The 21,911-nt window shown below is 32.9% G+C and overlaps 1 protein-coding gene across 3 annotated transcripts in view; it reads right to left on the minus strand.

Moving 5' to 3' along the window:
- The window catches only part of LOC149578117 (S-adenosyl-L-methionine-dependent methyltransferases superfamily protein), a 182,842-nt gene that overhangs the window by 121,689 nt on the left and 39,242 nt on the right, over positions 1 to 21,911 (minus strand). The window contains exon 2 of one of the 3 annotated variants that reach the window (XM_089827592.1): positions 4,634 to 4,706. The exons of the other annotated variants lie outside the window; for them this stretch is intronic. The gene's annotated coding sequence lies outside the window, so the exon portion shown is untranslated. The remainder of the gene's footprint in view (positions 1 to 4,633; positions 4,707 to 21,911) is intronic. 3 annotated transcript variants of the gene reach the window in all.

Raw genomic sequence — 21,911 nt, forward strand, 5'->3', positions numbered from 1 at the left:
TTAAATACTAGTTACCAAGAGTCCTTCATGGCTCAGCTCAAACATAGATACTCCCCCATAGAGGAAGCATCCAGTCCACATAAAGAATACTGCTCAGCTACCACTGGACTGATGCAATCTCTGGATCAACTACTCAGAAGTAGACAGGGGCATTGTTAACTTGACTAGATTGTTTTGGTGGAGACTGAACTAAATATAGTTGCAAAATTATTGACTGATTATATTATAATTCTGATATAATTTTGTGTTCATGCCCATGTAGGGGCATGACCCTACGTGGCTCACGCCACATAGAGTCATGACCCTACGTGATCATGCCTTTAAACTCTTATAGTAACAATAACACTCTCCCTAATAACAAATACAGATACCAGATACCAATCGGTGAAATAACGTAACCAATACACAATTAATATGATCAGTATTTGATTTGTAACCAATACATTATTTGATCAGTATTTTGATTACAACCAATATATATTAGATGATCGGTATTTTGGCATTTGATAATATGTAAATATAAGTTGATGATATATATATATATATATATATATATATATATTCTATCAGTACTTCATACATAGATTTATCATCAATCATGTATATTATCATATATTATATTTACTTGTAGAGTTTGCTTCAATTTACTATGAGGCTAGCATTCTCAACACTCCCTCTTTAGCAAGGAGGGAATTGAAGCAAATATAATACAAGATTAAACACCACCTTAAGTGTGGTCTATAATAGATTTATACCATGGTGTCCGGCAAGATCTGGCCCAAACAACCATAACAAATTGATTTTAATGGTGTCCGGCAAAATCTGGCCCGAAGAACCATGACAAATTGATTTTCATGGTGTCTAGCAAAATTCAGCCCGAAGAACCATGATAACACTTGCTCCAACACATTTGGTGTTAGGAGATAGATCAACTATTGATAAGGTTGTCACCTTACAATAGTGACCTCACACATATGAAAGATCATCACCTTTCATAACACAAAATTTGCAAACCAATCTAATTTTCAATTATTCATGAATATATTAAATTACAAATGTATTTTACAAATTTGTCATGCCAAGTTTACCTCTGAAGTACTCTATTTTCAACCTTGCAAGAGGCTTGGTGAAAATGTCAGCATTTTGCTCATTAGTGCTGATATAAATTAATTTGATGACATTTCTATCAACCATGTCTCTTATGTAATGGTATGGAGTCTCGATGTGCCAACTATCGATTGTTTTCTACTGAACCAAGATATCATTGCAGATCTAAGATTGAAGCAACACCTTGTAGTACTCTTGCAGTTTATGGAACTACCAGCTCAATCAGAATCAGTATATCCTTCAAGTTTAATCTCAACATTTTTGTACTTCAAACCAAGACCAATGGTACCACATAAATATCTCAAGATATGTTTAGCAGCCATCAAATGAATCTTCTTTGGTTCACACATGAAATGACTTAAAACATTGGTGGCATAGCAAATATCAAGCATAGTGTTTACTAAATACATAAGTGATCCAATGATCTGTCTATAGAGAGTGAGGTCAATAGACTCTGAATTAACAACTTCTTCTTTTAGCTTGTGTAGATTTGTTTCCGTCGGAGTTGCTAGAGGTTTGTAGTCCATCATACCAAATCTAGTTAATATGTCATGGCTGTACTTCCCTTGATTTGGAAAAATATGGTCGTTCTTTTGACATACTTCTAGACCCAAAAAGTAGTGTAGTAAACCTAGATCCTTCATTTCAAATTCAGCTACAAGATCTTGTTTGCATCTTTCAATTAAATGATCTTCACCTGTCATTAATAAGTCATCAGCATATAAAACAAGTATTATCATGTCACCATTAGATATTTTGAAATATATGTTAGGAGCATCTTCATTTTTGGAGTATCCTAATTTCGAGAGGTAGCTATCTATCCTTTCATAGCAAGCACGTGGTGCTTGTTTAAGGCTTGTTTGAGGCCATAAAGAGCTTTCTTTAGTTTACATACATATAGGTTCTTATCTTTTATAACAAAACTTTCAGGTTGTTCGATATATACTTCTTCATTAATGACACCATTCAGAAATGCGGTCTTGACATCCATTTGATGTATCTTCCATCCTCAGGATGCTGCAATTGCAACAATTGTCCTTACTGAAGTGTATCGAGCAACTAGAACAAATGTTTCCTCATGATCAATACCTGTCTTTTGAAAGAAACCTCAAGCAACAAATCTTGCTTTATGTTTATGAATACTACCATCTGAAGCATATTTGATGTTATATAACCACTTTGATGAAACAATTGATTTGTCTTTTGGCCTAGGTACAATATCCCAAACATCATTTTTTAATATGGATTGATATTCTTTGGCCATAGCATCTTTCCATGCTTGACAAGATAGGGCTTCTTCAACAGTTGATGGTTCAGATTTTGCAAACTCAATTACTAGTGCAGTGTAACAAGATTTATTTTTGGTTTTCTTGCTCTCTCTGGAGATTTCTTTTGGTTCAATATTATTTTCTTCAATCATTTTCCTTGCCCATGATGGCCTTTTCTTGATATTAGATGTCTCTATTTTCAGTGTCTGGTAATAGTTCATTCTTTTCTGATATGTTCTCCCTCTCATTTTTAGTTTGCAGATTTTCATCTAATTCTGTGATGGGCTCATCTTCTGTAGTAGTGGATAGTTTTAAGGCAGTGTTTTCTTGAAATTTGACATCTCTGCTGATTTCAATTGATCTCTGCCCAAGCATATATACTCTATACCCTTTGGTGTTTTCACTGTATCCAACGAATATTCCTTTCTTCCCAGATGGTTCCAACTTGGTTCTCTTTTTTCAGGTATGTGAATGTAAATGGGGCAATCCAATAATCTGAGGTCAGGTTTAATACCAGTAAAGGCTTCTTCAAGGATTATGTTTTCTAAGATTGAGTGTGGGCATCTATTTTGAATATATACAGCAGTATTAGTGGCCTTAGCCCAAACTGAGAAGTGTAAATTTTGATCATGTAGCATGGCTTTTGCTGCTTCACCAATGATTTTGTTTTTTCTTTCTGCCACCCCATTTTGTTGAGGATTATAAGATACAGTATACTCCCTCTTAATCCCAATAGAGGTGCAGAAGTCTTCAAAATTTTCAGAGGTGTATTTACCCCCATTGTTTGATCTTAGAGTTTTTATTCTTTTTGACGTTTGATTTTCCACAATTGCTTTGCACTCTTTAATTTCACTAGAACTTCATTTGATTCTTTGATTTTTAGAAAGTAAATCCAGGTTTTCCTAGAAAAATCATCAATAAAGATTTTGTAGTATGAGTATCCTCCTTGAGAAAGAGTTGGCATAGGTCCACATAAATCAGTGTGGACTAGTTCTAGAACTAACTTAGATTTGTGTTCGCTTGGAGGAAAAGATCTTTTTACATTCTTTCCTAGAGCACATCCTTTACAAATGCCTATATGGTTTGAATTTAAGTTAGGTGTTCCAGTGATGAGTTTTTCTATATTTGGCAGTGTACTAAATCCAATATCTCTGAGCCTTCTATGCCATATTTCATTAGAGATTGTGTTAAGAATGTTGGTCACTTAGTGAATTATAGCAGATAACTCAAGACTATAGTATTTAAAGTTATAATAGCAATCAACCAAAATATATATATATACTATTACCTTCTAATATTATCGATTGCACTAACTTCGGTGATTAACTATTAAAAGTGTATCTGCCAACGGTGTCTTGGTTTCTATAAGGTACAAAGCATGACTACGTAGAGTCATGACTCTATGCAGCTTATGCCACATAGGGTCATGACCCTACATAGCCATGCCCCTTCACAAATAACCATGCAGTCTCAATATAAAAAGTTGTGTGGGAGTTGGATAAAGACAACAATAAAAATGGCACTATTCTATCCTAAACTGCCGCAAGCACTTATCGTAGTCTACAACCAAGTCACAGATCAGTCCTTCTTCACAATTGGAAGCATCAATATTATTGACATATAAATTACTGGTTATCATCACAATTCCTGCAAGGAAGTAACATATATATATATATATATAAGCATATTCACAATTACAAATTAATTATATATAAATACAATCTCCACCAAATTCGATCTGTAAAATTTATATGGTATTAGAGCCAACTTGGTAGAGGTTGTTAATAAAATCAATATCATGTCAAACAACGTTAGAGTCAAGGATAGATTAGAAGGAGCTGCAATCTTCGTCTCTTGGAAAATTAGAATTGCTAGTATACTCAAAGAATTGGAGCTAGAAACCTTCATTGAATCAGACATCTCTATACCTAAAGATGAAGCAGAAAAAGCTATTTGGAAAAGACGAAGCAACAAAGCCAAAAAGATAATTGTTGATTCAATAAAGGATCATATTCTTCCATCCATATCAAACCTAAAAAAGGCATTTGAAGTATTTAAAACAATTAAAGATACATTTGAGATCACCAACTCAAGTAGATTACTTACATTAAAAAATCAACTCATGAATACAAAAATGAATAAAGGAGAAGCAATATCATCCTACTTTGGAAGAATATCAGAAATAAAAAATCAATTATCTTCAATTAGAAATCAAGTAGAAGATCAAGAACTATATATAATAGCACTCAAAGGATTACCTATATCTTGGGAATATTTCATTTAAGTTATAAGTATACCTTCAATACGATCTTTTGATCAACTAAAAAATCACTGGACATCAGAAGAATCAAGGTTAATTTCAAGAGGCATCATTTCAAATCAAGAGGGAGAAAATCGGGCACTTTTTTCTGTCTCTAATAACAAAGGAAAGAAGAGGAAATTCAAAGGAAAGAGATATGACAAACAAAAAGGAAACAATTACAAAAGAAATTATGATTTCTCCAAAGTCAAATGTTACAAGTGTGAGAAAGTCGGTCACACCTTCAAACAATGTCTAGAAAGGGAGAAAATTCTAGCCTCCTTGGCAGAAACAAAAAGGGATGTAAATCTTATATATTATTCAGCTCTCTCAAATGAGATGAAATCCAACAAAAATGCATGGATAATTGATAGTGGTGCATCTCGACATATATCAAGATTTAGAGAGAAGTTTGAAAATTTTGGAGACTATATCACTAAAGGAGTTACCATTGGAAATAACTCCACTTATCCAATAAAAGGAATAGGGACCTGTTCCATACAACTGAGAGCTAGGGTTACTTTAAAATTGAAAGATGTTCTTTTTGTACCTGGTATAAAAAGAAATCTAGTATCCATTTCTAGACTTGTTGATGAAGGGTATCAAGTTACCTTTAATGAAGACAAAGTTTTATATTAGCCTAAAACCACCAACTTGAAGAATGCCATCACCATAGGGATCAAAGATGGAACCCTATATAAATTATGTAATACTCAAAGACTAGCTCTAAGTCTTGAATCAACAAATTCAAATGAAATATGGCATAGAAGGCTTAGGCATATTGGATTCAGTACACTACCAAATATAGGAAAAATCACCACTGGAACACCTAACTTAAATTCCAACCATATAAGTATTTGTCAAGGGTTTGCTCTAGGGAAAAATATAAAAAAACCTTTTCCTCCTAGTAAACAAAAATCAAAATCAATCTTAGAACTGATCCACTTTGATTTATGTGGACCTATGCCTACACTTTCACTAGGAGGATTCTCATACTACATAATCTTCATTGATGATTTTTCTAGAAAAACCTAGATCTATTTTCTATAAATCAAGGAATCATTTGAGGTTCTAGCAAAATTTAAAGAGTTCAAAGCTTTAGTAGAAAATCAAACATCAAAAAGAATAGAAACCCTAAGATCATAACAATGAGGGTGAATACACTTCTGATAAATTCAAAGAGTTTTGCACCTCTGTTGGGATTAAGAGGGAGTATACAGTACCATATAATCCTCAATAGAATGGTGCAGCAGAAAGAAAGAATAGAATCATTGTTGAATCTGCAAAAGCCATGCTTGATGATCAAAACCTACATTTTTCATTCTGGACAGAGGCCACTAATACAGTTGTATATATTCAAAATAGATGTCCTCATTCAATTCTAGAAATACAACTCCTGAAGAAGTCTTCACAGGAATTAAACCTAACCTAAGTCACCTTAGAATATTTGGTTGTCCTGTTTATATTCACATACCCAAAGAAAAACGAACCAAGTTAGAACCATCAAGGAAGAAAGGAGTATTTATTGGGTACAGTGAAAACTCCAAAGGATATAGAATTTATGTACCAGGACAGAAATCGGTTGAAATGAGCAGAGATGTAAAATTTGAAGAAAACACTGCCTTAAAACTATCCACAAGTACAAAAGATGAGCCCATCAGAGAAATAGATGAAGATCCACAAACTAAGACTCAGAGGGAGAACATATCAGAAGAAAATGAACTATCACCAGATACAGAAAATAGAGACATCTCAAATATCAAGAAAAGACCTTTATGGGCAAGAGAAATGCTTAACGAAAATAATGTTAAACTAGATGAATTCTTTAGAGAAAGCCAAAAGACCATAAACAAATCTTGTTACTATGCACTAGTAACTGAACTTACTAAAACTGAGCCATCAACTATTGACGAAGCCCTATCTTGCCAAGCACGGAAAGAAGCTATGATCAAAGAGTACCAATCTATATTACAAAATGATGTTTGGGATATTACACCTAGGCCTAAAGACAAATCAATTGTCTCATCAAAGTGGCTATATAAGATCAAGTATGCTCCAGATGGAAGTGTTGAAAAACATAAAGCAGGATTTGTTGCTCGTGGGTTTTCTCAAAAGGTAGGTATCGATTATGAAGAAACCTTCACTCTGGTTGCTCGATATACTTCTGTAAGGACAATTATTGCAATTGTTACATCAAAAGGATTCATCAAATTGATGTTAAGACTGCATTCCTAAATGGTGTCATAAATGAAGAAGTTTATATTGAACAACCTGAAGGCTTTGTCATAAAAGACAAGAACCTATATGTTTGTAAGTTGAAGAAAGCTCTTTATGGCCTCAAACAAGCACCACGAGCTTGGTATGAAAGAAAAAATAGCTATCTCACCAAACTAGGTTATTCCAAAAATGAAGCTGATCCAAATATATATTTCAAAATATCTAACAGTGATATGTTAATACTTGTTTTATATGTTGATGACCTTCTAATAATAGGTGAAGATCACTTGATTGAAAAATGCAAACAAGAACTCATAGCAGAATTTGAAATGAAGGATCTAGGCTTATTACACTACTTTTTGGGCCTAGAAGTACATCAAAAGGAAGATCGTATTTTACTAAATCAAGGGAAATACGCTAATGACATATAAACCAAATTTGGAATGATGGACAGCAAACCTCTTGCAACTCCGATGGAAACAAATCTACATAAACTAAAAGAAGAAGCTGAAAATTCTAAGTCTATTGATCCTACTCTCTATAGACAAATCATTAGGTCACTTATGTACCTTGTAAATACTCAACCTGATATATGCTATGCTACTAATGTCTTAAGTCACTTCATGTGTGAACCAAAGAAAATTCACTTAACAGCTGCTAAACAAATCTTAAGATATCTACATGGCACTATTGGTCTTGGACTGAAGTACAAAAATGTAGAGATTAATCTTGAAGGATACACTGATTCTGATTGGGCTAGATGTTCCATAAATCGTAAAAGTACTACGGGATGTTGCTTTAGTCTTAGGTCTGCCTTGATATCACGGTTCAATAGAAAACAATCAATAGTTGGTATGAGCTCTACGGAAGCTAAATATGTGGCATCTTTCATGGGAGCTCGTGAAGCAATTTGGTTGAGAAAGCTATTATTTGGAATCTTTGGAGAGAAACTAAGCCCTACAGTGATGCATTCTGACAACCAAAGTTGCATCAAACTTTCTACAAATCCTGTCTTCCACAATCGATCAAGCACATCGAAGTTCCTTATCACTATATCAAAGATATGGTACACAAAAATGTTATCAAGTTGATGTACATCAACACAAATGAGAAAAATGTTGATATTTTCACTACGCCTCTTGCAAGGTTGAAAATAGAACACTTTAGGGATAAACTTGGTATGACAATATTGTAATTACTATTGTATATTGTATATTCATGAATAATTAAAATTGTTTGCAAACTTGTGTAATGAAAGGTGACGATCTTTCATATGTGTGGGGATCACTATTGTAAGGTGACGACTTTATCAAATAGTTGATCCAACTCCAAATATTAACTTGTTGGAGCGAAGTGTTGTCTTGGTTCTTCGAGCCGGATTTTGCCAAACACCTCGATAACCACCTCATGGTTCTTCGGGCCAGATTTTGTCGAACACCATGAGTTGTTATGGTTCTTCAGGCTAGATCTTGCCTAACACCATAACATAAAATCATCTAGCACATTTAAGTGAAAATTAGTTTTTTTCATTATGTTGCTTAAATTTCCCTAATTGCTCAAGAGGGAGTGTTAAGAATGTTAGTCACTTAGTGAATTATAGCAAATAACTCGAGACTATAACATTTAAAGTTATAATAGCAATCCACCAAAATATATATATATATATATATATATATATATATATACTAATACTATTACCTTCTAATATTATCGATTGCACTAACTTCGGTGATTAACTATTAAAAGTATATCTGCCAACGGTGTCTTGGTTTCTATAAGGTGCAAAGCATGACTACGTAGAGTCGTGACTCTATGTGGCTTATAAGCCACATAGGGTCATGACCCTACATAGCCATGCCCCTTCACTTATAACCGTGCAGTTTCAATATAAATAGTCGTGCGGGAGTTGGATAAAGACAACAATAAAAACGGCATTGTTCTATCCTAAACCACCGCAAGCACTTATCACAATCCGTAACCAAGTCACAATTAGGTCCTTCTTCACAATCGGAAGCATCAATATTATTGACATATTAATTACTAGTTATTATCACAGTTCCTGCAAGGAAGTAACATATATATATATAAGCATATTCAAAATTACAGATTAATTATATATAAATGCAATCTCCACCAAATTCGATCTGTAAACTTTACAGTTTGTTACTTCATGATTTAGGGCTTGCTTTTGGATGTGACGTAGTTTATCTCTAGACCCTATGGTGATAACATTATTGAGATTAGAGTTTTTAGGCCAGTACAAAACTTTGTCTTCATTAAAGGTAACTTGATACCCTTACATTTGCAAGTCCAGAGATGGTTACTACATTCCTTTTTATGCCAGGTACGAAAAGAACATCTTTCAATTTTAGAGTAATCCCAGTTCTTAGTTGTATAAAACAGGTCCTAATTCCTTTTACTGGATAGGTGGAATTATCTCCAATGGTGACTCCTTTAGTGAGATAATTTCCAAAAGTTTCAAACTTATCTCTGAATCCTATTATGTGAGAGGATGCACCACTATCTATTATCCACACATTTCCGTTGGATTTCATCTCACTTGATAGAGCTGAGTAGAATAATAAATTTTCTTCCTTTTTTGTTTCAACTAAAGAGGCTAGAATTTTTTCCCTTTCTGGACAAAGTCTTAAGGTGTGTCCTGTTAATGTTTTAGCATCAGCAGAAGTAAAGCATTGATTATTTGATATACTAATCTGTGTTTATCTTTTCAAATAAATTGTTATTCGTGATTCTTATATATATAATATATATTATATATTATGCATTATATATCACATATAATATATATATATATATATATATATGATATATGTAATATATTATGTATTATATATATTATGCATTATATATTATTATATAATAATATAATAATATTATATTATATTACATATATGGTTAATATATTAATATTATATATATGTTAAAGATAAGTTATGCATATAGTTATTGATAATCTAAATGGTGATTAACTATAGAGACATGTCTTTTCATGTCTCTTGAAGAGACATGTCTCCTCTCATATTATACATATATGAGATCCAAATCTGCATTTGGAAATCATCAATTACAATGGCAATGAAAATACATTTGCAGATCTTAGTTACTTTAACATGGTATCAGAGCTTAGTTGCAAATGTAAGAATGGATCAAAAAGAAAATAGGGATATTCATCAAATCTGCATCACAAGCATATATATCAAAGCTTTAAAATGAAGAGGCGTTTACCCACTCCACAATAGAGACAATATTATGTGCTTCGAAGACTGGAAAATCAACACAAGAAGAATTCTTGTTGATAGACAAGAAAAGAGGGTGAAATAAACAAATACGGTGGTCACAACCCAGCAAAGCATGGGAAAAATATCAACATCGATAAACCTAGCAACATAGGAAACTAACAAATTACTGCTAGCGTAGAACAAGGACCCCAAACAAAGGATTGCAGATATAAATCTGAAACAGATGAAAGAGTTGACAGCAATAAGGAAGGATAAGGGAGCATTGTTGGATATCATCGATAAGGAACAAGAAGACAAGTATGCAGATCAAGATATGCCACTGGGAAAGATGTCTTTAAGATACTAGAAAATTAAAAAATGGACTTAGGGATAAAATGGTACACTCCAAAAATGGAAATACCATTGATCTTCAACATCTAGATATGTCTGCAAACGATATCAAACACAGGTCTAAGTTTAGGGGAATCCGCTTATTATGAATCAGAGAGTTTGTATGAGAAATTTGAAATTGGGAGATTAACGTGTATTGTTTCATCAAGTCCAACAGTGATCATTGAGGAAGACTGGCCAGTGAGAATTCAAAATACCTATGTCATTCATGCGAGGATTCAACGATCACCATTGGTAGCTTAATAAACATTTTGAGCAAATTATTATCATGGTGAACACTACACAGAGCATTAGAAGTCATGAATACTGACAATAAATAGATATTCACATTTGTTTATCACAAACGGTAGCCCACTGATTTGCATCAAGTGGGTATCACACTTCAAAGAAAGGATTGTCAGATAAACTCAAAGCAAAACATCAAGTACAGATTCTGGAGAAAGACAGAGAAATTACAGCAAGAGGATATACCAGATAGTAATTTAATTAGAAGAAATTGATCGAATCAGTGAGCATTATCATCAGATCAGCAACCCACGTTAAGGGATCACATAGAAAGAGGAAGTAAGGAGGATAAACAAATAATAAAACAGAGTATTATATCTTACCTTTCATTATAATTTCCATCTTAGAAATGCAGGGGGAAATCGAGAATATAGAGCAGAATAATCGCCCTAGCAATACTGATAAAGTTCATTACAGGACAGTGAAATATATGATCAAATAGACATCCCAGCAGACAGACAATTTAAGACATATTTGACAATGAATAGTGTGGATCTAAACCACCATACTGTGCGCACAATCACATCCACAAATAAGGAGAATCATAAGGAGTAAATAGTAAAGATGACCATTACTAGTGCATAATAGTAAAATGCCAAAAGATGAAGGGAGGATTAAATTCATAATGGGACTGATAATCATTCCAATTCTTTCTTAGTAATATTCCTCAAGAGAAGCTATAATTTTATCTAAAGATTAATTGTACATATATTCAAATAGCTCAAATTCAGAAACTACAGTTAGACATTCTATGGTATTATTCGGAAACTACAAAGGTTGAGTGTCTTGTATTAATATGTGAGACTATGTTCAAGTGTGTGATCAGATATCAATTTGAAAAGACCTTGGAGATGATCCTAGAGATATGTCGAGTGAATGTAACAAACTTGATCCCGCATCTACACTACTATATTTGAGATTCAACAAAGAAATCTTGATTGTCTCCAGACTTAATGTGATTGTTCTAATTATTGTTGATAAAACTCCTGATGAACCAGTGTCTACATCACTGACTTCGATAGCTTCTAGAGACTGATTGTAAAATCCGTGAAACAAAGCTTTTGGTTGTGATAATAAAAGATAAGGGGAGATGGTACCTACCAAACCCATGTTGGAGATATCGAGAGAGATGACTCTTTGCCTGCGGTTAGAACATGATACACCTTTCCAGCTGCAGAATGAGACATTGAAATTCCAGGTTGAGAATGGGTCAAATTGATCGTACTCGATTAAGGACCAACTAGGGACCCACTGCAAAACAAGTGGGAAGTAAACAAAGCTGATATAGTATAACCACCAAGGTACACATGGATGGAGAAAGGTAAAATCAGGTATCGTTATACTTGTTTGGTATATATCATTATATTTAATAAAATTTAGAAACATAGCATTATCATATTCCTTTATGAATATATATGATGAAGAATTTTATATATATATATAATTAGTTAAAAGGACATATAATTGTTATTAGAATAATAACATTAATTTTGATTATTATCATTACAATCATTCATTTTTTATAGTATGGTGAGATAATATAAACCAAAATATGTGATCTCTAGTAATGGCTATATATGTCTTTTGATTTCATATTTATTTTGATAAGGATATATGTATATATGGAAATAAAGAAAATATATGAAAGTGAATCAAGTATTGTATCCAAGTATTTTCCTTTGATTACAAGAGAATTATTTTTTTGATTATTATTGAGAAATATCTCTCTTACTTATATTTCTATACATATAAGCTATGTCCCTTGATCTTTTCCTTCGAGAATGCTATTTCAAGAAAAAGGGGGAGGTTGATATTTCAGACAATTTCTTAAAAGAGGGAGTAGATAGATGATATAATTTAGTCAATCTTTGGTGATCTCGATCATATTGATTTAGAGGAAGTAAAATGTTTTGGGATAGAATCTTCAATGATAGATAAATTGTAACAGTAAAGAGGACTATAATTCATTCAACTATGTGATCTTAATGGACCTACCCCTTGTATACATGATATGAAAGTGATGAGTTTGTGTTAGCTTCTACTATTAAGGTTAATGAATGTTTGGAGCTTCAATGGATGAAAAGAGCAAGTTGGAACTTAGAAAGAAGTCCTCAAATTTTATGTGATGTAAAAGTATTCAATTATATGAGAGTAGGAATTTTACATTGTAGGGAAATAATAGGCAATGCTTCATTCCCACTTGAACCATCCTTAGAAAATGAGATATTCCATGACCTTCGTGGGCAGTTAAGTACATGTATCTTTTACATTTATCTATTCATTTATTTGTAATTCTATACATACTATAAGGGTTATTTGCTTTGATCTTTTCCTTTATGTTTGAGGATATTCTTACAGGAAAAGAAGCTTGGTACTTCGAATATGCTACCAAATATTGTGCAGACTAAATCTAATGATAATAGTTCCAAAAACTTGATGATCAAGTGTGGCTCTTGATGCAAGTATCTTTGATAATTGAGATTAGGAGATTCTTTTATATTAAGAGGGAGCGTGGCACTTCTTCGAAGGCAATACTAAAGCTTAGAAGATTGATACCTAGAGGGAGTCTCGAAATCCATGCGGGTAACTACATGATGTTGATGGGCCTACTCCTACGTATATCATGAGGGAGTGATGAGTTTGTCAAGCATACTTGGGAAAAGAGAGCTTTTTTTTTTTTTAGGAAGTAACAAGAGGACCTGACATCCCAAGATCTATATTCAGAGGGAGAAATTTTGAGATGCAATCCCTTATGGATGATATCTTCTCTATGAGAAGTTCTAAAGAGAAAAGTTAAATTGAAATATTTCAAAGGTAAAACTTGATATTTGATTTCAATCTATATCTATTCAGATATGTAATGAAAGGTGATGACCTTTCATTGGCATATATAAATAGAAAGTAATCATTGTAAGGTGATGATCTTACATATGATAGGCTTGTTATCATGGTTCTTTGGGCCGAAATCTGCCAGACATCATGATAACAAACAAAAGGTAATCTTTGTAAGGTGACGATCTTACAAATGATAGTCCTATTATTATGGACATCTCTAGACATTGCTTAAGTGCAAGTAGAGATCACGAGTGTGTTATGGGCATCTCTAGACATTACTTAAGTGCAAGTAGAGATTATTTTTGGGCTTTTCTAGACATTGCTTAAGTGCAAGTAGAGATTATTTTTGGGCTTCTCTAGACATTGCTTAAGTGCAAGTAGAGATTATTTCTGGGCTTCTCTAAACATTGCTTAAGTGCAAGTAGAGACTATGTGTGCTATCTCTAGACATTGCTTAAGTGCAAGTAGAGATTTTATGTGCTATCTCTAGACATTGCTTAAGTGCAAGTAGAGATCATTTACTGTTCATATTGTGTTGCTTATATGTTGATTCTGACTTAATTAATGTTTTACTTCTCCCTAGCTAAAGAGGGAGTGTTAATGTTTTAGCATCAGCAGAAGTAAAACATTGATTATTTGATATACTAATCTGTGTTTATCTTTTCACATAAATTGTTATTCGTGATTCTTATATATATAATATATATTATGTATGTAATATAATATATATTATATATTATGCATTATATATCACATATGATATATGTAATATAATATGTATTATATATTATGCATTATATATTATTATATAATAATATATTAATATTATATATTTGTTAAAGATAAGTTATGCATATAGTTATTGACAATCTAAATGGTGATTAACTATAGAGACATGTTATGTCTCCTCTCATATTATACATATATGACATCCAAATTTGCATTTGGAAATCATCAATTACAATGGCAATGAAAATACATTTGCAGAAACGATCTTAGTTACTTTAACATGTCCAAATTTCTCACACTTGTAACATTGAACTTTGGAGAAGTCTTTTCTATTGTAATTATTGCTTCTTTTTTGTTGAATCGTTTTTCTTCCGTTTAAATTTTCTTTTCTTCCCTCTATTATTAGAGACTGAGAAAAGAGTTTGATTTTCTCCCTCTTGATTTCAAATGATCCCTCTAGAAATTAGTCTTGATTCTTCTTAAGGTGCAATCATTTTTAAGTTGGTCAAAAGTTGGTATTAACAGTCTACTGACAACTTGAATGAATGCTTCCCAAGATATAGGTAGTCCTCTAAGTGCTATTATGTATAATTCTTGATCTTCTACTTTGTTTCCAATAAAAAATAGTTGATTCTTTCTTTCGAAAATTCTTCCAAAGTGGGGTGAGATTGACTCTCCTTTATTCATTTTTATATTCATAAGTTGATTTTTTAATATAAGCAATCTACTTGAGTTGTTGATTTCAAATGTATACTTAATTGTTTTAAATACTTCAAATACTTTCTTGAGATTTGATATGGAAGGAAGAATATGATCATTTACTGAATCAACAATGTTTTTCCTGGCTTTATTATTTCGCCTTTTCCAACTGGTCTTTTCTACCTCATCTTCAGGTATTGAAATGTTTGTTTCAATGAATGATTCTAATTTCAATTCTTCAAGGATTGTTGTAATTTGAATTTTCCAGGAGAAGAAATTTGTTGCTCCTTCAAGCCTATCCTTGACTCTAACATTGTTTGCCATGATGTTTATTTCAAGAAATTAGTTTAGCAATCTCTCTGCCAATTTGGCTCTGATACCATGTTAACTTGATTAGATCATTTTGGTGGAGACTGCACTAAATATACTTACAAAATTATTGACTGATTATATTATAATTCTGATATAATTTTGTGTTCTTTTGCAGGGACTGCTACTATAATAAAGGCAGATATATAATTCTATGGACTGTGAGGAAGATGTATTTCTGATTTTATTCTAAAGACTAGGATTCTGCATTGCCAATGTTATTGATGATTATCCCAGCCTTCGAATAGCATATAAGTATCAATGTGAAAGGGCATGCCCCTGTAGGGGCATGACCTATGTGGCTCATGTCACGTAGTGTCATGACCTTTCATGGTCATGCCTCTAAACTCCTATTGTAACAATAACGATCTGCCCGATAACAAATACCGATAGCAGATACTAATCGGTGAAATAATGTAACCAATACACAATTAATGTGATTAGTATTTGATTTGTAACTGATACATTATTTTATCAGTATTTTGATTACAACTGATATATATTAGATGGTCGGTATTTTGGCATTTAATAATATGTGAATATAAGTTGATTATATATATATATATATATATATATATATATATATATATATATATATATATATATATATATATATATATATATATATATATATATATATATATTCAATCAATACTTCATAAGTAGATTTATCATCAATCATGTATGTTATCATATATTATATTTACTTATATTGTTTGCTTCAATTTACTATGAGGCTAACATTCTCAATAGGCATAACCCCAAGCATACCTCTCAAGTACTCAAATGTATCCTTCAGCAAAGGCTTTGTAAATATGTCTTCTATCTGCTCCTTTGTAGTGATATTTTCCAATCCAATCTCCTTCTCTGCAACTTTTCCTCTCAAAATGTGATACTTAATAGATATATGCTTTGTCTTCGAATGTAAAATAGGATTCTTAGACATACTCATTGTACTTATGTTATCACAATGTATGATAAGAGGCTTTGTAAACTCAATTCCAATGTCCTTCAACATTTGCTTCATCCAAATAATTTGATTACAATTATTTGCTGCTGCTACATATTTTTCTTCTATCGTGCTCTGTGAAATACAATTTCGTTTCTTGCTTAGCCAAGAAACCAATCTTCCACCTAAGAAAAATGCTCCACCACTTGTACTCTTTCTGTCATCCACATTGCTTTCCCAATCCGCATCAGTGTATGCACATAAGGTAAAGCCATTTGATCAGTCATACCATAATCCAAAATCAGGTGTACCCTTCAAATATCTGAAAATCTTTTTTACTATTGCATAATGTGATTCTTTAGGATCAGCTTGAAATCTTACCACAATGCTAATTACATTAGCTATATCAGGTCTTGTGTGTGTTAAATATTGCAAGCTCCAATCATAGATCTGTACTTCTTTTGTTCAACAGTAGGTGTCTCATCTTTGCTAGAGAACTTATGACCAGCTACCATAGGTGTACCAACAGGTTTACAACTCTCCAAACCAAATATTTTCAACAAGACTTTCAAATGCTTAGTGTGTGATAAGAAAATACCATCATTATTCTGCACAATTTGCAATCCCAAGAAAAGCTTCAAATTCCTTCTTCATCTCACTAGCAAATGCTTCACTTGCTTCATCATCACCTCCAAAGATCATATCATCCACAAACACTTCAACAATTAGTAAACCATTTTCAATCTCCTTCAAATACAAATTACTGTCTGCAGTACCTTTAGCAAATCCCAATTTTGCCAAATACTTATACAATCTTGCATACCATGCTTTAGGTGCTTGTTTCAATCCATACAATCCTTTCTTCAACTTACAAACCATATGTCCTTCTGTCAAAGGAAGACTTTCAGGCTACTCTATTGGTTCCCAAAAGCACAGATTGGAAATCCAAGAGCTTGCCACTTCTCTGATAAGATTCCACAATCAGTTCTAGCCAACGAATGAGAATCACCTTGATTTCCTTGCACTTTAAGTTCCACAACACTCAGACAAGTAGACATTCACCTCAAACATTGACTGCCAGGTTCAAGGCTTTTATATAGCAAATTTATGCTTTGGTGAGTTCTTCGATTGGCAAAGTCCTTGAACTTGATCAAAATGAGTTTAAATGTTGGATGTTTGAATTGAATGAATGTTTTGTATAATATTTGTCAATAATGGATTTGATGCTTGTAAGAAGGAAGATATAGATTTTTTAACTTCAAATATAAATCCAATAATAATACTTCAATGATTTGAAAGGCCAATGCCTTTTCTTATTCGGGCAATAGAGTCAACTACAATGAAGATTTTCACATACAACTTTATAAAGTTCTATGCACTTAGACTAGATACAATTTAATAATTAAGACGCAATGGATCAAATATATATCCGCAATTTTAAACTAGTCCAAATTGCACTTTAACTCCTAAGGTAGGGAGACAAACTAGATATAGACATGGAAACAATTCAATAGTTCACTATATTTATAATGATCGAATTTAAAATGCCATAAATGACCTAGTCCACTTATTTGACATTCAAATTGCTTACAGAATTTAAAGATGATTATAAAGGACGAATCAACTATAGTTTAAATCTCCATGCTTTAAATATAAACAAAAGGGATTTTATTTTTTAATAAAATAAAATATTTGAATTTTTATTACAATGCCATATTTTGCTCCTTATTCCTCCTTACAAGTAACTGTAAAATACTTTTTCTTTGGAATGTCGAATGTGTATCCTCATGTTTTCTCCTTTTCCAATATCTTCCCTTATTTATATAATAATAAGGGAGTGTGACCTTTTAGATTCAAAAGACATTCGTCTTCAGAAATAGATCACACCTTTTAATTAAATAATCTTCTTATTCTTTTCCACATAATGAATAATATTCATCGTGTTTAGTCTATCAAAACCCATATCCATATCTTTCATACTAATTATCTTCCTCTCTTCCATTTAATGTATGGTGACTTTGACCTATTTGATCGCTTGATATCATTGACATATATATCATGTCTTTCATTTTCCGGACCAATGTTAAGGAAGCCTATAGTTGAAATTTAATATTCCAACAACGATACTATACAAGTAATATAGTTCTGAGTGAATTATTCTTGCACAGCACCGCTTCTATTGATTAGAATTTGTTCATCTTCCGATATGATTACCGTGAGTTTTCTTTCTTCATGTTTCAAATATATTAATTTTTTATCGTTTCTTCTGTAAATTTCCATCAGCCCCTGCCTCCAAATTTATATGGTCCTAGTGCGATCCTATTGTCTTAATCTGTTGCCACTCCTCAACCCTTTCTCTTACCTTACTGTCTGAGCAAATACTTGCATAGGTGGATGTTGAGCATCCGTTTGGACGAGAACTCGCTCTCCAATATTTTCATCGTGTGACTTATTCGATGGTGTCTTCTTACAACTCGATGTCGTTAGTACTTCCTTTGTGGCCTCCAAACATCTACGACTTTATTTACATTCATAGTAGAAACTCAAAAAATTGTGCGCAACACATTACTCATCATTGGCACATACAATAGAGACCCCACTCAAATTGAATGGCTTTATAGTGGATAGAAATTTATTTTATTTGCCTCTTGTGAACATCCTCTTTTGCTATCCTATTGATAATATTTGTTGTACTGAGAAATTCAGAGATTATGCCATGGTTCTGCCGCATACATATTCACAACTTTATAATGAAATTCTTGGCTATAGGGCAAGCCAATTGGAGTGTTTTCTCTCCAAATTATTTTCACCCGATAACAAGATTTCTTAGGTCCAAGTAATCATACAAGGCAACCACATTTAACACAACCACCATGAATGTCTAGTAGATGTTTATCCACAGGTTAGATCGTTGCCCCTCTATATGCCAATTTAGCTGAATGGAGAAATGACAAACATAGTTTAGGACAGGGGAGAACTATATAAACTCATAATATTAGCAATTGGATCTAGCAATTAAACGAGGAAACATGGTTGAAAGGAGGCACTTGTTAGGTAGACAAAATTGGAGGTGACAAAGGTTAAAGTCATGAAGAACTTAATGCTGACCATATGCAATACTCTTCAAGTTATAATGGAGACTCAAGAATTTAGGCTCCATCATGCTAGATGTAAACTTCTTCAAATTCTCCATTGAGAAATATTGATTTGACATCCATCTGATACACTTTGAATTTCTTGTTAGCCGCGTATGCCAAACTAGCAACAGGTGCAAATATTTCTTCATAATCTATAGCTTCTTGCTGTGAATAACCTTTACATACCAGTCTTGCTTTGTTTCTCACAACCTCTCCTTGTTCATTCATCTTATTTCTGAAAACCCACTTTGTTACAATAACATTTTAGTCATTAGGTCTCGGAACCAATTCCCATGTATCATTTTTTTCACTCTGATCTAATTCTTCTCTCATAGCTTAAATCCAAGAATCATCTTTACTAGCTTCATCAACACTTTTAGGTTCTACTTGTGAAATCAAATACAATTCTTCTCGTTGTACCTTTTTTCTTGTCATCACACCTTTGTCCTTGCTTCCAATAATATGATCAGTGGGGTGATTCTTTATCATATTCCCTTTAGGTGTCACTGTCTCAACTCTAACTTCAGCTCTAGGTTCACTCCTTGGTTCTTCTCTCTGTTTTGCAATTTGTATGTCATTCTGCAAATCTGTGTCATAAAACAACTCAACATTCTCCTGGTAGCCTTTGGATTAGTCTCTTCATCAGAAATTCAGAATTATAATCAAGCATTCTTTCCTGAACTCTAAACTTCTCATCCACTTTAACATTTGTGCTCTCTAAAATAGTCTTAGTTCTCTGATTAAAACATTTGTATGCTTTGTTTTTCAATGAATAACCAAGAAACACACCTTCATTACTCCTTGAATCAAACTTATCAATATCATCTTCTCTCTTAATGTAACACCTACTTCCAAATATTTTGAAATACTTAACTATAGGTGCATGTCCAAACCAAAGCTCGTAGGGGTTCTTACCAATACCTTGCCTAATCTATACTATGTTCATGGTGTATACTATTGTATTTACTGCTTCTCTCCATTATATCTTTGCCACATTGTTCTCAAACATCATAGCTTTTGCTGCCTTTGTTATTGATATGTTTCTCCTCTCTACTATACCATTATTCTCAAGTGCCTAGGGGCTGAAATCTGTCATTTAATGCCATTCACTTCACAAAAGCAGTCGAAGTAAACTTTACACCTCTATCAGATCTCAAACATTTGATCTTCAAGCAAAATTCATTTTCAATTCTATTCTTAAACACCTTAAACTTCTCAAATGCTTCAGATTTCTCTCTAAGAAATGCTACCCACATCATCCTAGTAAAAATCATCAACAAGAATCGTGAAATACCTTTCACCATAGAATGCTCTTGTTTTTGTAGGACCACTCAAGTCTCGGTGTACAATCTCCAACTTCGTTGATGTAGTAAACTTCTTGCTCAGAAAAGAACTTTTCTTCTGCTTCCCCATAACACATTCCTTGCATACAATGTTAGTAGGCTTCCCAATTTTAGGTAAATCTCTAACAGCAACAGTAGTACTGATTTTCAAAATGTTATCAAAGTTTGTGTAACAAAACCTTCTGTGTCATAACCAATTGTCATCATCTTTAGCAACTAAACATGTTATCTCAGTAGGATTCAACTCAAAAAAAATTACCTCTTGTTTGTGTACCAGTATCAATCATCTTACCATCTTTATCCTTGATAATACATGTCTTCTCTGTTAATTGTAACTGATATCCCTTGTCAACTAGTTGTCCAACAATCAAAAGATTATGTTTCAGACCATCAACAAAATAAACATCATCACTATTAGTTTTTCCATCAAGAGTAATAGATCCTAATCCTTTTATGTGGCAGGCAGCATTGTTTCCACCTCTAACAACTCCTCCATCACAATTGTTGAATTCAATGAACTTGTTCATAACTTCATATGTCCAGTCATATGATGTGAACAACCACTATCTATGATCCAATCAGATTTCTTCCTTTCAAATCACGACACTAATGTTTTTTTCTTCTCTAACAACTTCTTTTTCAGGACCTTCTTCCGTAATAGCAACAAATCCTATTTCATCACAAAGAAGTGTTACTGCAGTGGGACGCAATCATAAAGAAAATGGCTGAAACAACTAATGGCAGCAATGCAATATTAGCAAAGATTCTTAAGATGCAGCCAAACGATATCTTGGAAAAGATAGAAATATCAAGAGATAATATTATCTCTCCACAAAGAAAAGTAAGTAATGAAGAAAGGTTGGATAGGTGGAGAGAGGAAAGAGCAGAGCAAGTCCAAGATGAGGTGAACGCATCAAAATATAACCCTCCTCGTAGGAAAAACTTGGACTCACAATTTGCTACCAGCCATATTAACCCATTATATGAAAATAGACAAAGTAGAAATCAGAATAGGAGTTTTGCA

This window comes from Cupressus sempervirens, chromosome 1 (assembly GCF_028749045.1).
Source record: "Cupressus sempervirens isolate cs-2001-9-10 chromosome 1, ASM2874904v1, whole genome shotgun sequence".
NCBI classification, from domain to species: domain Eukaryota; kingdom Viridiplantae; phylum Streptophyta; class Pinopsida; order Cupressales; family Cupressaceae; genus Cupressus; species Cupressus sempervirens.